The sequence below is a fragment of the Thermobia domestica genome, chromosome 10, assembly GCF_964235325.1.
Source record: "Thermobia domestica chromosome 10, izTheDome1.hap1.1, whole genome shotgun sequence".
Classification (NCBI taxonomy): domain Eukaryota; kingdom Metazoa; phylum Arthropoda; class Insecta; order Zygentoma; family Lepismatidae; genus Thermobia; species Thermobia domestica.
The window spans coordinates 206,007,126-206,030,797 of record NC_137463.1 but is presented as its reverse complement, the minus strand read 5'-3'; the positions used below and the strand labels follow the sequence as shown (position 1 = coordinate 206,030,797).

General features: G+C 36.3%; 1 protein-coding gene and 1 long non-coding RNA gene across 2 annotated transcripts in view; one reads left to right on the top strand and one right to left on the bottom strand.

Annotated features, from left to right (window-relative positions):
* The window catches only part of LOC145662944 (uncharacterized), a gene marked incomplete in the record, with an annotated part of 1,119,390 nt that overhangs the window by 835,618 nt on the left and 260,100 nt on the right, over positions 1–23,672 (top strand).
* On the bottom strand, positions 9,253–21,814 carry LOC145662154 (uncharacterized). The gene is made up of 3 exons (XR_014127001.1): positions 21,326–21,814; positions 12,742–12,831; positions 9,253–9,570 (listed from the first exon to the last, which is right to left on the bottom strand). It is a non-coding gene; the product is annotated as an uncharacterized LOC145662154 (long non-coding RNA).

The following is a 23,672-nucleotide window of genomic DNA, read 5'->3' as shown; positions in this document are numbered from 1 at the left end:
AGAGGATAAATTGGGCCAAAAGATCAAACACGTGGTACAACGTATTGCTTACGTTTATATTTTGACAATTTTGTACCCCTAAAAGGGAACGAGGTGGAACACCCAAATTTATCATAATAATACATGTTAAGGTCCGGTACTATAATACCAAATGTTTAAATTGGGCAATTTCCAAAATTTAAGGGGTGGGCCAAAGTACCCCTCCCAAATTTTTAAAGGAGTGTACAAATATACCGATATCTTATGAAAGGTAATGGACCCCTATACATGACCATATAACCATATAAGGTAATAACATCTCATCAAAGGGGATAAAATCGACCAAAAATCAAACACGTGGTATAACGTATTGCTTACGTTTATATTTTGGCAATTTTGTGCCCCTGGAAGGAAACGAGGTGGACCGCCCAAATTTATCATGATACATATTAGGGTCCTGTACTATAATACCCAATGTTTAAATTGGTCAATTTCCAAAATTTAAGGTGTGGGCCAAGGTACCCCTCCCAAATTTTTCAAGGGGTGCATTAATATACCCATGTCTTATGAAAGGGAATGGACCCCTGTATACGTCCATATAACTATATATGGTAATAATACCTCATCAAAGGGGATAAATTAGGTCAAAAAACCCCGAAATTTAAATTTTTGGCATTTTTTTACCCATGAAAGGGAACGACATAGACACCCAATACTGATAGAGGTACATACTATGGTCCTAGGCTACCACACCAAATTTTTAGATTTGGCAATTTCCAAAATTTAAGGGGGGTGGTCCTATGTACCCCTAAAAGGGAATGAGGTGGACCACCCAAATTTATCATAGTACATATTAGGGTCTTGTACTATAATACCCAATGTTGAAATTGGGCAATTTCCAAAATTGAAGGGGTGGGCCAAGGTACCCCTCCCAAAAATTTCAAGGGGTGCATTAATATACCCATGTCTTATGAAAGGGAATGGACCCCTGTATACGCCCATATAACCATATAGGGTAATAACACCTCATCCAAGGGGATAAATTAGGTCAAAAACCTCCGAAATTTGAATTTTTGGCAATTTTTTACCCATGAAAGGGAACAACATAGACACCCAATACTAATAGAGGTACATACTATGGTCCTAGGCTACCATACCAAATTTTTAGATTTGGCAATTTCCAAAATTTAAGGGGGGTGGTCCTATGTACCCCTGCCAAAATTTAGGGGGTGGGCCAAGGTACCCCTGCCAAAATTTAGAGGGGGGTGGTCCTAGGTACCCCTAGGTCATTGACCCCGGCCAGGGACCATGGGTCCTGAGGCAGGGACCCAGGGGCCAAAAAGTGAGGCCAAGTCACCCCATTACTACTTATGTGACCTTTAAACCTTCCCAAAATTTTTTGAGGTTTAACAAAAAAAAAATTAACCTCAAAAACAGTTTGAACCTGAAAAACTTTTAATGTTAAAAAATCGCCTTTTAATCTCAAAAATGTCATACCTTAGCACGTATTCTCATGTATGGGGTTTGGATAGTCACTGTTAAAGTAATCGTATATCTGCGAAGATGATTGTGGATTAATTACATTAACGAACTTGACCGATATAATCACTTTAGTTGTTTATTGCCAAGAAATAAGATTCAAAAATTCGGTTTCGTACAAGAGTTGTCGTGTAGGGTAACGGACGAACGTACTAACATTACAATCTTATAAGGACGTTAGCATGATCCTCTTACAATCTTACAAATTCCATTAGCGTGCCTCTAATAATATTACAATCTTATAAAACAAATTAGCGTTATCCTAATAATATTACAATCTTATAAGGACAATAGCATGATCCTAATAATGTCGTAAAAGTTTCATTTTTCGTTTGACATACTTTTCGAAGTGCAACTGAAGATATGTAGAGCCACATTAACGTAGCCGTAAGGCATCTACTTACCAACTGGGATGCCCAGGTTCGATTCCCAATGGAGACAGTTTTTTTATCGTTCTGCCCTCGATTCAGCTTCTTGTAATCAATAATGTTTCTATTAACTCCGTTAAACCTCTATTCAAACCCTAATTGGTTCAAATTAGCCAATTCCGATTTCAACGTTTATCACCATGGAACGAAAGCTGTATCGGAAAGCGAGAAGTGTTTTTTTTTTTTTTTCAAACGATTTAGCGTCTCAAGACAACGTAACATAACTATCCACATCACTCTTTTATTACCATAACTGTTTCAAATTTACTATTACTTCCAGTTTTAATACTGATTTCCATAGAACAAAAACCGTAAAATATATCAAGAAGCGAATTTTTACAATCGATTCAGCGTCCCAAGAAATAATACCATCTTCTCATTTGAAGCTCTATTCAAACTGGATGTTATTCAAGTTGGTCATTTAGAGTTTCAGCGTTGAACGCGACAGAACTAAAACGGCAATAGATAGCGAGAACTCGTCTATTGCAAACTATCCAGCGCCTCAAGATGGCATAATATTACTAGCCACAACACTTTACCAAAAGCAGAAGTGCTTCAAATTTACAATTACTTCCGGGTTCAATACTGATTTATGTAGAGAAAAAACGGTAAGGGATATCGAGATGCGATTATCTGAAAGCGATTCAGCTCGTCAAAAACATCCCTTCTATCTCCTCTATTAAACCTTTTTTCAAACCAAAAGTGGTTCAAAGTAACCATTTTCGGTTTCAACGTTTATCGCAATAGTACTAAAACAGCCATAGATAGCGACAAACTATTTTCTGCAATTGATTTAGGGTATCAAGGAAAGTACAATCCCAACCCGCAACCCTACAAAAACCGACAGTGATTTAAATTTACTATTACTTCCGGTTTCAACACTAATTTCCATAGAGCGAAAACTGTAGGAGGTATCGAGATTGAGATTTTTGCAATCGAATTAGCTTCCCACGAACAGATTTTGACTCCTACTTTAAGCCTATATTCAAACTGGAAGTGATTGAAATTAAACATCTCCTGTTTCAACTTCTATCGGCATAGAACACAAATGGTAATAGATAGCAACAAACGGTTTTGTGCAATCGATTTGATTGTATTTTTTGAGTTTAGCGTCAATTTCCAGATCAAAGTTAGACCAAGCTTAACGTGGGATCCGAACCACATGAGCTCACATCAGGAATCGAACTCGGGTCTCCCATATCAAATTTTCTGCACTCGATTCAGGGTCTCAAAAGAACATATCGTTACAACCCGCGACAATCTAGTGAAGCCAAAAGCGGGTGAAATTTCCTAGTACATCCTATTTCAATACAAATTTCCATAGAACAAAAACGGTAGGAGATGTTCAATTAATCTAATTAAAGACATATATATGTTCAGTTACACATGATAATGAAGGTCAAGATGTGAAAAAGAGGGACATTTTCCGACCATTACTTAAATATCGACAAAGAGGATTAAATCGCACTATTTTATTCTTATGATTCAGATCAGGACCCTAATTTTCACCAAATTGTGAGCACTGTAAGTACAAATTTGATCGTTTTCTTTCGTCCTCATGGCGATGCTTCTTGTTCGTAATCACTTTTCAGCAGCACAGATTGCAACAGCCACATACACTAATCATCAGGTGATTTATATCTTTCTTACTTTCAACAGCGGAACATTTCTATTCTTGATATACACGTTGATACATGCAGCAGGTATAAAAAAAAAAAAACATATTGCAGATGAAGATAGGTAGATCACCTCACGTTTTAAGAGAATGAAGAATTTACATCTGCAAAGGGAATATGCATATACGAGGCGAGATTTTTAAGTAAGTACCAAAATATGACTGATGCAGCGCTACAGTTGGCATCCAGCAATGCGTACTGTGAACCTACATCTGTTGGCAAGCCACAGTCGCCATTACGAAAACATTCGACCGTGTTTATGTTTGTTTGGAGTAGTTAAAATGCCTTGCCAATTGAGATCCCACCGACTGTAAAATAGGCACTGTGATTCGTTTTCTTAGCGCTAAAGGCTGAAATTCATCGCCAGATTAGTGAAGTGTATGGAGAAAACAGTATGAGGAATTACAGATAACGACAAAATCGTATACCGTTTATTACCTTTCATGGTTTCATCACTTTTTGCACCAAGTCTTCAGTGAAAACAGAAGGTCGCTCACTTCATTCCTCATCATAAACATTTGCACGTCCTTCTTTAAAATTTATAAAACATTTCCATACCATTCCATCGCTCATAATATTTTTTCCGTACACTTCACTAATCTTGTGATAAATTTCAGCCACTTTCAAACCTTTAGCACTATGGAAACGAATCACAGCATATATTTCACAGTCGACTGGGTTCACAATCGACGGAGGCATTTTAACTGCTCATAAACAAACGTAAACACGGTCGAATGTTTAGTAATAGACTGAAATAGTGTGATGATGTCACATCCGTCTCGTTGCCATGGTGATCGTAGTTGTTTTTTTTTCTAAACAACATAGCCTAAGAGCATAAGTACAAAGCGAAAACAGTGACATGTTAACTTCCAGATTGCAAACATTAGAGTTAAAAAAAAAAAAAAAAACTTGTATATGTTCAAAAATTATTCTAATGAATCAAACTACGAAAACATAGAAAAAGCAAGCAATTAAGTAAATAATATGTTAAAATATTTCAAGCGTTGAAAGTGAAATGTTTCGCCTGATATCGCAGATTTTGTGATTTATACATTTGGAGTTGGGTTAAGTGTCAAAATATATTTACCTTATTTATTATCGGATATTAAATGTAAATAATTCTGGAAAATTTTTATTTAGCGTTATCAGTATCACACATTACATTCAAAACATGTAGTTCTACTAAAACAGTGTTTAAAACTTTTGGTGGACCACTCATAATGGATGTTTTCTTGTTATACTGTCAGCATATATTTTTAAGGTAAGTAGGAAATATAAGGAAAGATCTATTGCATGTTAACCGATCAGAAATTGGTCCAGATTGAAAATTGTCAGAACACATATTGTAACAAGCTTTTTAATTTTTTTTCTTTGTTTTGATTGATTGATTGTCTTTTTTTGTAGCCACTGTAATATTATGCACTCATATTTTAAAGGGTGGGCGTAAAATATCTAAATGCCCAATATAATTAAAAGTATTTTCAAAGTAGACAATTATATTTACTTTAAGACAAATCGTATATTTGTTCCATTTTCGTTGTGACGACAGCTCATCAGGCTGTACCTGATTGCTTTTACATTGTGTATAGTTGCTTTTGTTCGTTGTGCATTACGTGGTAATGGCACTGATATTACTTATGCAATTGCTATCTTATCAGATTACCTAGAGATGAGGCCGCTGTAGAAAAAGGTTCCTTATATGTTACTTCGTTAATTACAAAATTTCACTCGTAAATTTTCTAAATATAGTGGACCCATATTCTTAATCTGTATTTTTTCCTGCCAACATTACTTTGTCTTCAAAATATTCTAAAATTATTATTAACTGTGTGTTCGTATTAACAGTATAGTTCGTAGTAGTCCTATCGCTTCATACATTTGTTTAGAAAAAACATGGCGATCACCATGGTAACGAAGAAGAAATGACGACATCACTTTTTCAGTCTATGGCATCTGGCTTGCCAACAGATGTAGGTACACAGCGCGCATGCGCAGGATGCTAACCGCAGCGCTGCAGCAGTCGAATTTCAAAACGGTACAAAAACCTCGTATCTTGTGACACTTTAACGTTGTAAGAGAAGAAGAACAGATAGTAATCTTTGAGTATAGCAAACAATTTATTATAATACTTAATATCATTAGTAAAGTTGTGTCGGGTGTCAGTGTGTAGACCTACGTTCCTTGACACCTTTTCAGAGAAGACTACATACGGCTCTCAAATAAAGAAATGCACAAGGTATCACTGAACTTGACAAACCTGGCTTCCAGAAAGTTTAATAAAATCCAAGGACGTTATATAGAGGATCTGCCCATATGTATCTTCATCCTATTAACTCAATGAAGCCAAAAAACAACCGAGCATCGGCTCATCTGATTGGCTACAATCGTTTCTGCCATCATTTGATTTGCTACTTTCGTTTACGCCATCAATGATGGCTCAAAACATTGCGATCTTATTCAGCGGAGTGGGCAAAGTGGAGAATGGCGAAACTTGACGTATTGCTTCAAGATTTTGTTGTATAGGAGAATGCTCTATTTTATAACATCTATGGTAAAATCAGTTGATGTTTCTCCGGGTCTAACCAGGCCGGTAGCCAGCCCAAAAATATAGAGGGTCCCGGCTGAAGTTAGGGGGCCAATCCAACCATATTATGATTCATTTCCAAGCCTACCGTGAAAATTTTAGGGGGCCAGCAAAAATTTATTGGGGTCCCAGCCCCCTAGACCCCCCTGGATACGGGCCTGAATCTAACTATGGACAAAGTAAAGAGAATTGTTATTCCAAAAGCAATTTCAATTGCAGGAGATATTTTCACTCATCAGTTAATATCTGCATTGCGATTAGCTTGCCAGTCACATCTATACATTGTTCAAAGCATACAAATTGAAGACTTCCTAAACTACAAAACTTTGACTGAAAATATTTGATCTGTATACGTCAATAAAATCAGGAAACAGAGTAGATAGAACTACAGTTGAAGAAATAATACTAAATAAAAAGAATCTCGCATGAATCAATGTCAAAACCAGTTACCTATCTCAAACTGATCAATATACTTAAACGAAACGCTTTGAAGGATTACAATACTGTATATCAAAAGTGAATTATTGTATTCTCAATATTAGTGATATATAAAACAATCTTCAGCCTTTATACTGAGGAACAGCATCTGTTGTGCGAGAAGATACTTCTTGCAAGGAATTATTACATTGCTAAACAGAACGAGTATTTTTTCCTTTTTAATTACGTAATCACCTTTATAAGCAATACATGTTCGACAATATAATGAGTAAAACTTCTATGATTAAGAATGTTTAAATTTTAGCATTTAGAAGAAGATGGACGATTCACATTTATTGGAATCCATATTTCCTCATCCTTTTAAGTCGAAGGGTAGAAGACTCGGGTTCGATTCCCGCCGGGAGATCATGTGGCTCGGATTTCACGTTAAGCTATAGATCCACATCTCATATAGTGTTGCTGCAGAAAGGAACGCTAAACTAAAAATAAAAAAATCAAATCAAGCCGATTACATTAATATAAATATTAATAAATCATAAACACAAACTAAATACAACTTTCTTACAAGGCTGTCTATAACCTTTATTATAAATTAACTAGAAGTGTTACAGTTTCGGAAGTATATCACTTCCTTCTTCAGACTACTACTCCAACTGAAATCATAAATAATATTCTTCTAGTTAATTTATTATAAAGATTATAGACAGACTTGAAAGAAAGTTGTATTTACTTTGTGTTTAAGATGGACACAAGGCCTTTTTATCACAATATCCATGATAAATCATCCTTCGAGCGGCGTAGATCTAATGAAAGTTACAAAGAGAAATCTGATAAAAAGAAAAGTAGTACCTCCATTTCCGCCATTTTAAAGTAGTTAAATGTTTGACTTCAAGGTACCTAAGCCAGATCTTTCAAGAGTGGTTCTTGTATGAAATAATCGGTAATTAATTTTGGAGATTCGAATATTTTACATTCCAACAGAAAAGATTCAGTGATTCAGTTTTCCTTTAAAATGTTCCAAAATGCGCTGAATGGAGCTTCAGGATAACCCGGATAAGTCTTCCAGTTGATTGATTGTTCTGCGTTGATCTTCTCTGATAAGATCAAGCATTTCGGCGATGTTGTCCTCTGCGCACTTGAAGGACGACCGAGACGGGGATTATCTTCGATGGTCATCCCCACCCCCTTTCAAACCGAACAAACCATTCGTACACTTGTGTTTTACTGAGAGCATGTTTTTTTTGTAAGCTGTTTGCATCATCACAATAGTTTCCTCGTGAAACTCTGCCATTTCTTCGTATCAGGAGTGCACTACAAGACACACACACACACACACAGAACTGTCAGAGAAACCACACGCATCTTCGTTGGTTGACGCCATTTGACATATGCAGTCAGAAAAGATCCTCCCACAACGCCTAGTGGCGCAACCTCGTACTACAGTATACAATGCGCAGGACTACGTTTCCGGTTATTTTTGGGTCATCCTTCGTATGTATATACAGGGTGACTGGAAATTTGATATATTCCTTATATGACGTTATTTTACAACAAATTTGGAACAATTTTCTCCCCTTCATGAAACGGGGGTCGTGAATCAGTGATTTGAGCATAATTTGCAGGTTTGTATTTATTTTTTTAATTTACTTACTTAGGACCAGAAACAGCAAATTGTGAAAAAAAAATGTTCCACTCTGACAACTAACTTGACGCTCTTCTAGTAGCTGCTGAATGAAGTTTTACTGTAAAGGAAATATATGTCCTACCCCTTTACAAAAAAAAAAAAAAAAAAAAAAAAAAAAAAGTACATAAGTCGAATTCATGCGATAATGACTAATCTTGATATGACGGTAGACCTTGATCTGCTATGTAAGCATGTGAAACATTGTGATGTGCAGGCTTCTGATTTTTAAGTTATGCACAAAATGTTTCAAATCAATTCATTGGTTACAATAGAAACATAATAAATGCATTTTAACAGCAATTAGAGGTGAGACTTAGACATATATGTACAGAGTGTCTCAAAAGTCCCCTGACATAGGGTAACTCTATTATTATCAGAGTTACAACAAAATGTAAGAGGGGAAACCGTCTCTAAATATGATATTTTCAATCTAAAGTGAAGGATTTTTTTTTAATCGGACTAGCCGTTTGGACTGTACACTATTTATGTGTCCAATGTTAAATGAAAATGAAACGTTGCCACTTACCTGGATCCACAACATCAGTGAGTGAGGTTACTGTTTGAAATGGGGGCTGGCCATTGACATATTAGCTTTAGAGACAGTGACCTTATTCACTTGTGGGTTCAGGTTAATGGCAACGTTGCATTTTCGTTTAACATTGGGCGAATAAAGAGTGTACAGCCCAAAGGGCTCACCCGATTTAAAAATGTCCTTCACTTTAGATTGAAAATATCATATTTGGATATGATTTTTCCTCTTACATTTTGTTGTAACTCTGATAATAACAGTTACCCAATGTCAGGGAACTTTTGAGACACTCTGCATATATACAAATAGAAGATATTCTTTTATGACAATACGTATTTTACTTGGTAAATAATCTGTGCAAAATATAGTAAATAGAAATACTTTAATTTTATTTTATTTTTCCAATGTACTCCAATTTGCGATTTACATGTTATTCCTATTCACAAATAACCAAGTAAGATATATCTCTATATATATTTGGTGAAAATTTTTCTTTTAGTTAGGCCCCTCAGTGTACTTCTGGAAAACGAATGGGTTCAAGAACTCGTAGAACGGAGGGCTTCGACACATGCTCAGTCCACAGGTATGATTGCAGCAAACCATGAACTCCGGTCGGCAGTCATCATGGGTTTTACATTCGTCATACAATTCCGCTAGTTCTGCGCACTCCTCGGTTGTCACGTTAACGTCCGGGCATGGCTCTACAGGTTGCCCTGCAACAAAAACACATAGCGTTTTAGCAATAAATGATCAAATTATTCTACCATCCGACCCATAAGTTAGCACTAGCAGTTATTAGAGTCTGGTTTGACTACCATAGTAGCTACTAGATTGAAGCAAAAGTTCCCCAGTTATTAGTCTCTGGTGTGCAGTGAAGTTGTTGATGTGAGTTCTGCTCCTGCTAGTGCTAGCATAGAGTAAAAAATATTTTACTTTATGGTGTTTGTTGATAAGCATTCAATAGAATAGAAAGCTATTTACAGAACAGTGTGTTTTTGTACTGAAAATGTGATGAAAACACGTAAATAAATATTGTAATGTTAATTTTTTGTGGGTCGTTTCCAAACATTGCACCGCCATCTCAGGCAGATATTCGGAAACTGAATAAAAGATTTAAACGTACCAGATAGGTAAAGAAACTTCCTCGTACAGATAAACCAAAATCAATCTGAACATGGGAGATTTAAATGTTAAGTGCAAGGTTTTATAGTCCCAAATTATTAACACGAAACGTGCAATGAGTACGAAGTACCTAGAACACGACTACAAAGGAAGCAGGAAATGTGAACTATGTCTCTCTCGTAAAACCAAAATATATATATATATATATACTTTTGATTTGTATTTTACCTTTACATTAAAAATGCATTTCACCAAAACTTATAAGCCAGCGTGTACCGACGAGGTGCACACCAAAAGTACATACCGTTTTGTTCTCAAGTCCATATATTTTATCATGTCAGGAAAGCAACTGTGGCGTCGGAGACCTCCATTCTTCGTCTCTAAGCAGTGCATGTTTTGTTTACTAGGTTTCAGCAGTTGAGTCACAGTGCATGACCGAGAGACATTTTTCTGATTCTGCTCGAGGACATGGAATTTTTGGTTGAAGAGCAAGAGGTGATTATGAAATTCCTTACCGAAACTGGATGTTGTGCAGCCGATACACTGAGAAAAATCTGTTATCTAGACAGCGGTATACTGGACAAATATACGGAATCCTCGTGCTTACTACAGAAATCAGTACGGAGCATACGTTATCCATATGCTACATACCCACTGCCCTTAGATGTCACATCATGCCGTTGCAGGATGTCTGACATCTAACAGTCTTCCATATATTACATATATGTATGTTACATTCGTCAGGTGTATGCTATATATATATATGTCCCTTTGTGTGTAAGATCCTGACCGCCTATATTGTTTCATACGGAAAGTACAAATAAATGGAACACCTACACGGAAAGTATTATAAAACAGGTGTTTTCAGTTATACGTTTGTTGTACGTTAAGTCCAAAAGCTACTGAATTTACAAATGTAACATACGTTTTTACGTACTCCACATACTATTTTTTCTTAGTGTATTTATCGCCAATTTGACGATGCATGTGTATGGTGATAGCGCTCTTGCAGAAAACATTGTTCGGAAGTGGGTGTCTGAGCTCGAAGAAGGACGAGCGAGTGTGGAAGATGAACAGAGGTCTAGGCGTCCAAAAAAGCATTGGCTGAGGTCAATATTGCCCATGTTAAAACTTTCATCATGGAAAAAGCAGTGTCACCATGCAGGAGATTTGTGATACACTGAAGCTAAGAATGGGATTATAAACGAACTGGGCCTAAGCAAAGTTTGTTCTCCCTGGGATCCACGAATGTTTAATGACGATCAAAAACAAGCAAGGGTTTGATCAAGTGGTGCAAATATCACACGCTTCAGGAGAGAGGGATGCAACTGGTTGGAATATATTGTGACAATGAATGAATTCAGAAACTAAAAGGCGTCGATGCAGTGGAAACATACAGATTCATCATCACCACCAAAAGTTTTGTCAAGTGTATCTAATAAGAAGGTGCTGTACGCTTCTTTTGGAAGTTCCAGGGAATGATATTGTCAAATCCTATTCCGAACGATCATACAATTACGGGCTTTTTTACACTTTTGGAGACAATTTTTGTCAAAGTTGCCTGAGAAACGATTACAAATGGTAATTTCATCCTCTACTTAGGAAACGCACCGCCACATCATGCTAATGTTGTGACCTCATTTTTGACTGACCACAGTATTGAACTTGTGTACCTGTTGCTCCGCGTGACAACCTTCCTTCCGTACCATTGAGAACGCGAGAACCAAACTGTGACCTCAAGAGGACATGTAATTTAAAATAACTGATCTAAATCATTCGAAGCATGAAACGGCTGTCTACAGTCATTTCTCTGGAATTATAAACAACAGTATACATTCAGTATGTTCCCTTTTCTTCCTTTAACCATGTGATTTACCTCAGAATAATATCTCAAGTACAGGTAGAAAGAAAGCATTAACTCGACAAATATTCGGGAAAATAGACGTGTTGGAGTGCAGATTTAGAACCAGACTCTTTTTATTACGGTTGCCTACGTTACAGGAGTTACCCTCTCCGTTGGTCTAGTGGCTAACACACACGCCTTTGACTCATATTGTCCCGGTCAGTGAACATTAAAATTTAAATGCTCTACAGCAGTTCGTCTCACGTCTCATTATAGCCTTGGTACTGAAAAGGGAAAGTAAACTCCAATCCACCAACCAATCAAACTGTAAGAGTTTGGTCTGCCTAGTCTCGAAAAATTGTTGTGAACGGAAAGCGTATCTATTAGTATTAGAAGTGTTCAGTCTCCTCTTATGAGCCACTCTGCTATGCTCGTCAAAGAAGAAAGTGACCAAATTGGTATTTTCCTTCTAGAATTATTGTAGACGAGTACTACTATTGTGGCGGTAAGTCAAGAGCACCGATCCTGGGGGGGCGGGCCCACCAAAGCTCATGTGGCCCCCCCTATTGTATTTATGAATATACAATATTTGGCATAATTTGAGTGCAATTTGCCTTAAAATCTTCATATATATACCTTCTGCATCTGAATGCCCGCTCCCCCCAAATTTACAGAGAAATCGGCGCTCTTGTGGTAAGTAGCTCTTCACCAATATACCACTAGAAGAACACTTAGATCTATACTTTATATTGATATATTGTAGGTTGAATGTTTTCTTATGTGAATTCCTAAAATGAAAACTGCTGAGAACTCCCATGGACAGTAAACAATATATGAACATAACACACTTATCATTTGAATACATTTTTGCAAGAAATGTATGAGTGAGATTCATATGTGTAAATATATATATACTTACATAATCCTCTAGGCCTAAGCGCTGTGAGGTAAGCCGACAATGGCAAGAGGGAGAACAACACCAGCGACAGAAAGTGCATGGTGGTGGAAACTGTAACAAAAATAAAGAAAATGTTAGAAATAAAATATGGCTACATTATTGAGAAAAAGAAACTTATAGGTATTCTTATAGTAAGAAGATCTATTCCGTTTGTTAGAACACTAGTTTATAACTTTACATAACATTGGCAAAATCATTAATGTAATTTCATAGATTAAAGTACAATACGTAAAACATTCAACTATCGTTTAAAAAAAAAAATATTAGGACAATGATTGTAGTAGGTCGCTTATAAACGGTGGTCCAACTACAATGCACGATGTTAATTGTAAATAAAACGCAAAGTTTTCAGAGAATAATTTTAATATTTTTTATTATGATAGAAGAATCTATGACAATTATGTTTGAAACAAAATATCGGCCAAATGCTCGCCACGGCTTCGGTGGCAGACTTCTTTTCGATGGTCCATATTTTCAATGACCCTGAGACATAATTGAGGTTCAATATCATTAATGTGCCGAATTATCGCATCCTTTAGCTCTTGAATTGTTCTTGGCTTATTGACGTACACTTTTTCTTTTAAATATCCCCACAGAAAAAAGTCCAATGGTGTCAAATCACATGATCGTGGCAGCCAGTTAACATCGCCACCACGTGAGACTATACGGCCATTGAATTTTTCGCGCAAAAGAGCCAATGTTTCGTTGGCTGTGTGGCACTTGGCACCATCCTGTTGGAACCACATATCGTCCAGGTCCATATCCTCAATTTCTGGCCACAAGAAGACCGTTATCATCTCGCGATAGCGAACACCAGTCACGGTAACTGCTTGACCGACCTCATTTTCAAAAAAGTACGGCCCGATGATACCGCCAGCCCATAACCCGCACCAAAGAGTCACTCTTTGTGGATACATCGGTTTTCAACAATTACTCGTGGATTCTCATTTGACGAATTCTGCTTGTTAACGAATCCACTGAGGTGAAAGTGTGCCTCGTCGCTGAAGATGATTTTCTTTGTGAAGTCACCATTCACTTGTGTCTGTTCAACCAACCATTCGGCGTATTGACGACGCTAAAAATGGTCAGTAGGCTTCAGCTCTTGAGTCAATTGAACCTTGTAAGCGTGTAAATTCAAATCTTTCTTCAAAATTTGCATCAGTGATGTTCGTAAGATATTCAATTGTTGGGCACGACGACGAGTCGAGGTTGGCGGCTCTTCTGCCACACTATCGCGAACAGCAGCAATGTTTTCCGCAGAACGAACTTGGCGAGCATGCACAGCTGTCTTCACATTTCCTACAGACCCTGTTTTCTGAAATTTGCGCACAATTCTCCCGATTGTTGACACATTTGGTCGATTATGCTGACCAAAAACATCACGAAATGCATTTTGATTTGAACGTCCATTTTCGTAAAAGGCTTCAATAATCTTCACGCGTTGCTCAATTGTGTACCTCTCCATGGTTGACTTTGCCAAACCCTGAAACAAAGAAATGTGAAATTAAGTTGGGCAAAAACCTTGACGTTACGGTATGACACATAATTAACATCGTGCATTGTAGTTGGACCACCCTTTAATAATAATCATGTTTTCATGTCATGAGCTCCCCTGATCAGTCAAATACGCCACGTTTAACTTGGAGGTAGGAAAAGTATATATAGACTTGGAGGTAGGTAAAGATAACTTACAACTAAGGAAATGCTACATTTGATAAAAATTGCTGTTTTAGTGATAACTGTGCTAGTATGCATTTATTTGAAAGCTTGTTTTGCGGTGATATATCCAGTCTAGCAGTACAACTCGAGTCTTGATGCCACAGAATGGAGGGATTGATGTTGAACAGTTCAAAAGCATATAAACGAGAAACAAATTGCTTTATAGAAGCAGATTCCATTACCCACCATCAATCGTGTGATTCTGCAGTTTAAAACAGCGATAAATAAAACTGTTTTGTTACAGCAACTGAGGCCTGTACAACAGATGTCAGAACAATAGTACAGACGTAATGAAGATTATTCGAGAGATCGTGAGACCTGATAATTTTGTGGCATCTGTTAGGATTTAACTTGCTACGCTATGGTAGATTCCATTAAGAACGTTTAGAGCACAACTGAATTAAGTGCAATTAACAAAGTTGTGAGAATCCACCACATTTTATCTTTTCTCCATTTTATCTTTTCCATCTTCCTCCAACACCACATTTCGAAGCTCTCTAAATATTTCTTCTATAACTTCCGTAATGTCCAAGTCTCTGAACTATACAATCTAATACTCGGTATATAGCACTTGACCAATTTCTTTAGTCCAATATTAAGCCAGTTAGTTAAGCGTAAAGTTTTCTTGTTGAATGCTTCTTTGGCTATGGTAACTCTAAACCTGATCTTTTTGGTGCAGTAAGCATCTCTTGTGAAAATACTTCCCAGATACTTGAAATTATCAACCTCTTCAAGTTCTCTTTGTTCTATTCTGACCCATAAGGGCACGTACACACAAGATATTCTCATGACTTTCGATGACTTTCAGTACCGTGCCGTAGGAGGAGCGGGGCGACGGCCCCGGGCGCCGAAGTAAGGAGGCGCAAAATTCAGGAGGAAAAAACATCTATCTATCTATCTATCTATATCTATATCTATATATATATATATATATAATATGGAAAGAAAAATAATAAAAAGTGATCAAAATCAAGAAAAAGCAGGGATTATTTTTGAAAATTTTGAAAATTCACGCCAACCATTGTGGTACTTCGCGGCTGGACTGTCGGCCTTATTCATATATATGTAAGAGGGGGACGCCGTCGTATACTTTCGTCCAAGACTCTGATTCTCCACGGCACGGCACTGACGATTTTCAACTTTTGATGTATTTTATATAACATGTAATTTCATTCCCACTTGAAAATATACTAGCTGCAGGAGGTAACGTCTTCTCTAGTTTTAACATTTTGTAGGTAAACCCACGTACAGGTACCTGCATGGTTTTAATTTTACAGAAAAGCGATTTTGAAATTCTTCGAATAACGTCATAGGATTACACATTAGGATGGAGCGAAAAAATCCATAGTTGTTCAACTAAATAGCACTAGATGTCAAAAGTTGTGTATTGATTAGTATTACATCCGTGATTTTTTTCGGAATTTTTGTACTTCATCTTCATTCCCCACAAGGGCCTTAAAATTTTGCAATTTTTATGAAAATTTAATTTTTTTGAAAATATTGAATTTTTTAAAAACTGCCCAAGGAAATCAAACTAGATGTCAAAAGTTGCATAATGACTAGATTGAATACACCATTCATGATTTTTAAAGTAATTTGCATATTCATTCTCCGCAAGGGCCTGAAAGTTTGCAGTTTTTATGGTTAATTTTGAAATTCCACTTAAAATATTAAAAAGGTTTTAAAATCCGCCAAATCACTTCACACTTGCTTAAGAAAGAGTTGTGTTCACTACCATAACACCCATGGTTTTGAAATAATTTTTGTGCTTTATCTTATTATCTACAGAGGCCTTAAAATTTTGGAATTTATACAGTAAATCTCAAAATTCATTGAATACATACATTGACAATTTTCAAGAATTGTCAAATAATATCCTATTAGAGTTCAAGCCTTTGCGTGACTACCATAATTCGCTATTATTTTTAAAAATATTTTTCTTTAATCTTCGTTACCTCCAAGAAGTTTTAAAATGCAATTTCACAGTAATATCTTGAAATATATTAAACATAATATTAAGATACACTATGTAAATTTAACAATTTTCCATTGAAATTACTTTTGATATGCTGCTCTTTGCTGGTTCCCAAAACCACTGAGAACTTGCCACGAGGAGTTCCTCCCATCCACCCTATCTTTGGAAATCTCTTTAACTCGTTGGTTTGTATTCAGATTTTGTTTCGAATATAGGCATAATTGACATATCCAAAAGTCTTGCTCTGATAAATCCATCTCGAGCTAAGACACTACACACTTCAGACGAAGCTTCGGTAACAGTTTTAACGCACCTCTCAACTGCTTGGGTTTGACATGTCAAATGAAAAACAGGTGGAAGGACAGATGAGCCTCCTGTTACACATTTCTGTAGATCCTACTCCGACAAATGTCTCGTCAGGGTTACTTTGCGTTCCTGCCAGTTGATTAGGTCAATGAAATCCTGACCACTACAGTGGATTGCTGGAATACTGAACTTGCGTACAGGAGGTGTTTGGTTTGAGCTTTTGACCTTGTGTCAAGGATTCTACGCGTAACTAGTTCTCGAATATGCTTTCGATCATCGGCGAGCATAGGTACCAGTAAATTCGCAGGATACGCGAAGAAACCATTGGCCGAATTGTCCTATCTACAATGAGCTTCAGTTCATTGCTTAAGTACCGTGAAAAAGCTATAGTACGTTATAAGTTCACAGGGGCATCCTTGAAAGTAGGATTACATTTAATGTAAAACCACATCGGAGCATACACTTTCATGATGAATGTAACGAGTTCCTTCAAGTTTGAAGATGGGTCAGTAGTGCTTAAGTACACTTTAAGCACTATGTTAGTAGTAGTGATTCATCTTGCATTGGATAATTATCTAGGACAAGATTCGGTGAACACTCACCAGCAGAGATTGCTTTCCAAATATCCCACATATATCTTTGGTCTGTGTTACGGTGTCTGACGTCTTTTTCTTCCATGGCAAGGAAACTTAAATCACTTGAAAATTAACGATTGATAAATCCTCACAATTGACTAAACTTTTTCCAATAGTTTCCGAGAATTTTTGAGGACCCACTGTTGCGCCATCTAAATGCTGTAGAATATGCCTTAGAACATATTCTGCAAAATTTCAGGCAAAATTTCCAAAAAAAAAACTGCACAATTTCAGGCCCTTGTGAGGAATGAATATGCAAATTATTTTATAAATCATGAATGGGGTAGTCAATCTAGTCATTATGCAACTTTTGTCACCTAGTTCGATTTGACTGGGCAGCTTCTTTAAAAAAATCAATATTTTCAAAACATTCAAATTTTCATTAAAAAAATGCAAAATGTTAAGGCCCTTGCGGGGAATGAAGACGAAGTACAAAAATTCAGAAAAAAAATCACGAATGTTATACTAGTCAATACACAACTTTTGACACCTAGTGTTATTTAATTGCACACTTTTGATTTTTTTCACTGCACCCTACTATACATTTCATTTTCACCACAGTGTTGCGAAAGTTTGTACACTGTTAATAATAGTTTCTTAAATTTGGAAAATCGTTTCTTATCTGTGCACCGAGACAATATTTTCTTAGAAATGAGGTTTGGCAATTCTCATTCATCATGAAAGTAACAATATACTTTCTTGTTTCATTTTATACAACCACATATACTTTTCTTCATTTTTCATTAATGAAAGTTTCAAACTCTAGTTTCTAAGAAAAGATATTATCGGTGCATAGATAAGAAACGATTTCTCAGAGTTAAGAAAGTATTTTTAACAGTGTAGCAAGAAAGCTTTGACTTTAGTGTTTCTGAAGATAGTATTTAAGGTATAGCGTTTTACAAAGAATTTCAAATTGCTTTCCTGTAAAATAAAAAGCATGTAAATACGCCTGTACGTGGATTTACCGACGATTTTGAGCCTTCTATATATAAAACATAAAATTTATAAAAGCATAAACCATAAATATAAATTTAGTTTACCATTTACGACGTTCAATAAAAAAGTACTAACATTTATACTCTGGTGACTAAAATGTCACAGTATTTATGTTATTATTAATATAATGATAGTTCACACCAAACTATGAAAGTAGACAAAGAACCAGCGTAATCTATTCAGCACCTTTAAATTTAGAGAATAACATAATTTATTATGATGGAGACCCTACCAGAGTAGTTAAAGGTACGGATAATGTTCGGTTTCACCCTACATGAATAATGATTAACTTGGGGGACGCGGTGGCTCAGTGGTAGAGCCTTCACCTCCGGTGCTTGAGGTCCCTGGTTTGATTCCAGCTCGCGCCGTGTGGACCTTGTGGTGGACAAACACCGTGCTCGTGGGTTTTCTCGGGGTTCTCCCATTTCCTTTAGCCTAACCGGCATAACCGTGGGACGTAAAACTCAAAGATTTCATTTCATTTCATTTTTAATGTTTAACTTATAGAACTGATTGTATACTTAGAATAGAGATGAATATACTTGAATAATAATAATTATATCACACACTCAATTTATAATAATCATTTGACCTACACATTGCACAGTTTCAGCAAGAAATTGCCATTCTTGGTTAAAAGTTGGAACGACGCCATCCATCCAACTTTTTGTACATCCTCCTGTCAGCTGCATTTTTTTTTTTTTAACTGAATAGAAACAATAGCAGGACATTCTGATATGTCCTTCACAAACTGTTTGTATCCAAAGCTTCTAACGACTTGATGTCACAGACTTCCTACTGTGAACTCTCAAAAGTTTGTAAATATTGAACGGAAGCTCTCAATCAATAAACTTCTCCAGGAAACACTGGACTCGACTCCATTAGACGTAGCTTGAACTTTAACAGGAAAAGTGAACAGCGATTTTTTTTTTTTTTTTTTTATAACAACTTTACTTCACGTTCAACTTTTAATGGTACTTTATCAACATTTTTATTGTGTTTACAATGCTACTAACATATAGTCTCTTCCTCTATATTGTTCGTAGTTTCACTGGACTATAAAGAATAATTCATAAGTAGTTAATCCAATTATCGTTTAATTTTAAATGTATATTTGAGATTACATGTTTTATCTTACATGTTAGATTTGTTCTTTTAGACAGAAAAAGTGGGAGAAACATCCGATAGGCCTAAAACTATTAGTACTGTAGTCAGGTTCATAGTGCGAAGTAATCAGGTGGGTTAGCCTCCTTGCGACAACCTTCAGATCCCCCTGAATATTTCAGTTCTGTGTTTGAATAAATAAATGTTCAACAATTAAACAGTCAAGAATGTGAGTTGCTCTGAAGTTGTTCCGACCATAAAATTGTCTCGAATCGCCTGTCTTATACACAGAGTTCTTGTCTGTAAGTCTGGTTGCTGGACTCTAATGAAACTTTTTTTTTCTCTTTTTCAGCTTCGCTGACCATTATCTAATAAAGTTATATCAGATCCGTAGCCAGCCCAAAAATGTAGGGGGCGGTAGAAGTTAGGGGAGGACGATCCAAACGTATTATAGTTCATCACCATATTATAGTTCTTTTGTAAGCTTACCGTGAAAATCTGAGGTGGCCACTAAAAATTTAGGGGGGTGCCCCCATGTCCCCCGCGGATTCGGGCCTGAGTCGTATAGTGGATAGTTATTTAATTGTGACCGGGAATCTACAATACCAAAAATCAGTAAATTTCTCCGAATGTAGAAATATTTTTCATTGATTTTATTTTATAGCAAGTCTTTATTATAAGTATACACTGTATTTACAGACCAATCAACACAGTGAAACTTTATGGATGCAAAGGTGTACCGTCTTGTACTTAAAGCTGGGTCACGAGAAATTAAAAGTGTTACGATTTCTTTAAAGTAATTAATTTCAGAGCCCATCTCATAATTTACTTTGTTACAGCTCAAATTAACGTTTAAGAAGTATCACCCATATATTTTTGGACGAATAGCAAAACATATTTCATGCTTCATTTTGTTCGCTTATTTTTAATAAAAAGTTTATATACTGAATTTTCACCTCAACTCAAAAAAATTTAGAAAAACCCTCACCATTGAGGATTTTATTAACATAAAATAGAAAATTAGAATATTATAGAAGTTGTCCTCTCCCCCTTCCCCTTTTTGGGAGCAGAATTTCCGTAAAAACGTTGAAACACGTGTTCGCATATTTAAAATAAAGAGTTTATGTAAACAAGCTTCAACTTACGTGAATAATCACCTTGAGCATTTTACGAATATACCGTAGAATAAAATGGAAAATTAGGTTACTACGTTTGTTGCCTCTTTCATTTCCTTCCTCAACTTAAGATCTTAATTTTTAAAACACTTATTTGTTATCAGAAGTTTATTTGCCGAGTTTCATTCCCCCAACTTCAGAAACTTTTGATATCCTATATTCTCGTAAAAAATAAAACCCTTTTTCCTATTCTCCTTAAGATACGCATTTCGACAATTCCTTTATTATCCCTTGCCTGTCCAAATTTGACGTTTCCAACTTAATAGTATGGCTTAGACATTTGGTTATCAAAGATAACATCAGTTTGGTTGATTTGATTTGATTTTAGTTTAGCGTCCCTTTCAGCAACGAGGCTATATGAGACGTGAACCTACAACCTAACGTGAGATCCGAACCACAAGAGCTCCTGCCAGGTATCGACCCTGGGTTTTCCACGCCAAAGGCGTCTACGCTAACCACTTAGGCACCAGTGAGTTCACCTTCTTCTAATACTTTGCAAATAAAAGATTTGAATCATGAAGACAGTTTTAGATCTAGTTTGTTATTAAATCGAATTCATCTGCTCGGTAATTTAACTGGCAGATTATGTATGAATCTATATAATTTGACACAAAACATGTGGAGACTAGTCTTACCTGAGCTCTAAAATCGTCTTGCCAGATCCACAAGTGTTTCTCTTCTTAATATAGATTTGGGAGATATCTTTGCGTGATTCTTGATGGAAACTGTGTGAGAGTTGTAGACAAATAATAGTGTGTTTGGGACAATAGAACAAATACTTTTGATGTCTGACATCTGTCAGGTGAAGAAATTACTGCAACATACGGGAAAATAAAACGTCATAAGTAACAGATCACAGAACGATTTTCTTTTCAAAATTGGCATTGACAGGTGGAAATAACGAAACACGTCCAGGATATGTGAATCATCTAAAGAAAGCAAACATATGTGGATGTCTTGCTGTTTCATATATTGGATATTTGAACACCTGTTGTGCTCAATTTTTACCAAGCAAATTCCAATTTAGTTTTCAGCAATAGTGTATGAACACATTATCCATTTCACAAAGTACTTCTTCAAATCTCAATTCTTTAATTTTTTTTATTATTTTTTTTTAATATTATATGCTGAACTTTTCATGATTTTTTAAATGAATACAGAACAGGTTGGTTGCTACGGAGGCCAAGAAAGAATATTATACTTTTACAAAATTTAACAATGGAAATTTGATTATCTAAAAGAGTGATGGGCAAACTACAGCCCACTGGCCATATACGGTTCCCAGAAATATTCTACCTGGTCCCACGATATGATTCCTAATCTGACGACTCAAAAAAAGAATAGAATTACTTCGAAAGATTTGCAGTAGAAGCACACTGACAGACGAACATTTAATTTCAGTTCTGAGAATCAATGTAGGCCTATTCCAATTCAAAGCAGTATGAGAAACAAATCATTAATAGGACTTAGTTTTAACAGGATTTTGTAAAATATACCATTGTTGTTTCCAAGGGCGCCGATCCTGGGGAGGCCGGGGAGCCCGCCCTCCCCCCAAAGCTTATCTGGGCCCCCATGTATTTTTATAAATTTTTAATTTTATAAGTATTGTTATATGTATTCCCCCCCCAAAGTTACAGAGAAATCGGCGCCCTTGTTGTTTCTAATAAATTATTTTGTCTCGCATAGAGTTCTGATTTTCATCTTTGGCCCTCTTTGATCTAAAAGGAGCACGAGAAACGTACAGCGAAGTAAAATAAATATTGTTGATACATTCGCGCGCGTCAAGTGAACTTTGTAGTGGACAAACACCATAAGCGTGGATTCTCTCGGGTTTCTCCCGTTTTCTCTCACATTCTTATATCTACCATTTCATTCGTTATCATCACCACCGTCTCTCTCAGCCTCGGTGCATAATCGTGGGGCATTAAACTAGAATTAGGGTAATATTTAGTTATTTTTAAGTAGGGCGAAACTGCAATGCCTGTAAATAACTCGTAAAAGCTTCATGGTGGTTAAAACTAGTAACCTAGAGTTACAATACGTATATAACGTGATGGAAGTAACAAACAACTGAGAAAATTTCTCACTTCTTCTCAAGTAAATACTGTCGTAAATGTAGTCATAATTCAAATAATTCATTTTCTTTCCAGCTTTCGTCTAGTTATGTTTATTTCGGTTGCTTTAACAGATGTAGTAGCTGTTCAAAAATCAATTTGTAAATCAACATATTGGTGCGAGCGGTCCCGGGTTCGATTCTCGGTGGGGACACTCGGTCAAAAAAGTGTAAAACCTTCTTCAGGACAGCGATCCTAAATAAGGTTTTCCTGGGTTTTCCTCATTCACATCAGACAAATGCCGGGATGGTACCCAACATACAGGTACCAGCCCGCTTCCTTCCTTCCATTTCTTCGGATAGTGTGATCTCCGAGGGACGTCATCCCTCATACGTGATGGGCTAACATGGCTATGGATGCCAAAAGCTCAGATATCTAAATTCTAATCCTAATCCTGTAACTCAACATAATCAAACAAAACCTTTTAAATTCCAGCCATTTAAAATTTTAAATAAATTTATTATTTCTTGTGGCCATGTGCTAAAAGGTCTATTTCTAACTCATTTTCGCAAGTTTAACGTATCTAGATTTTTAATGGTAACTTACGTTCGTGATTTGCATGATAGCTACAATCAGTGGCGTATTTAGGTTGGCTTCCGGACTTAAGCCCCCCGAAATCTTACTTACTATAGTAAAGTATATGAAATATCTTGCAGAATTTTCACATTTTCAGGCAAAGTCCCCCCCGAAACAAAATTGTAAATACGCCACTGGCTACAGTCTTTTTTTTTTTTAGCATTCTTGTGTAAGTATCCAACTCCTTTTAATGACTACACTGTTATTTAAATACGTTTACCAAAAATGCAACAAAATACAAATAATTTCGATAATTGCTTATGTAATTATAAGGATGAACTAGGATAGCTTT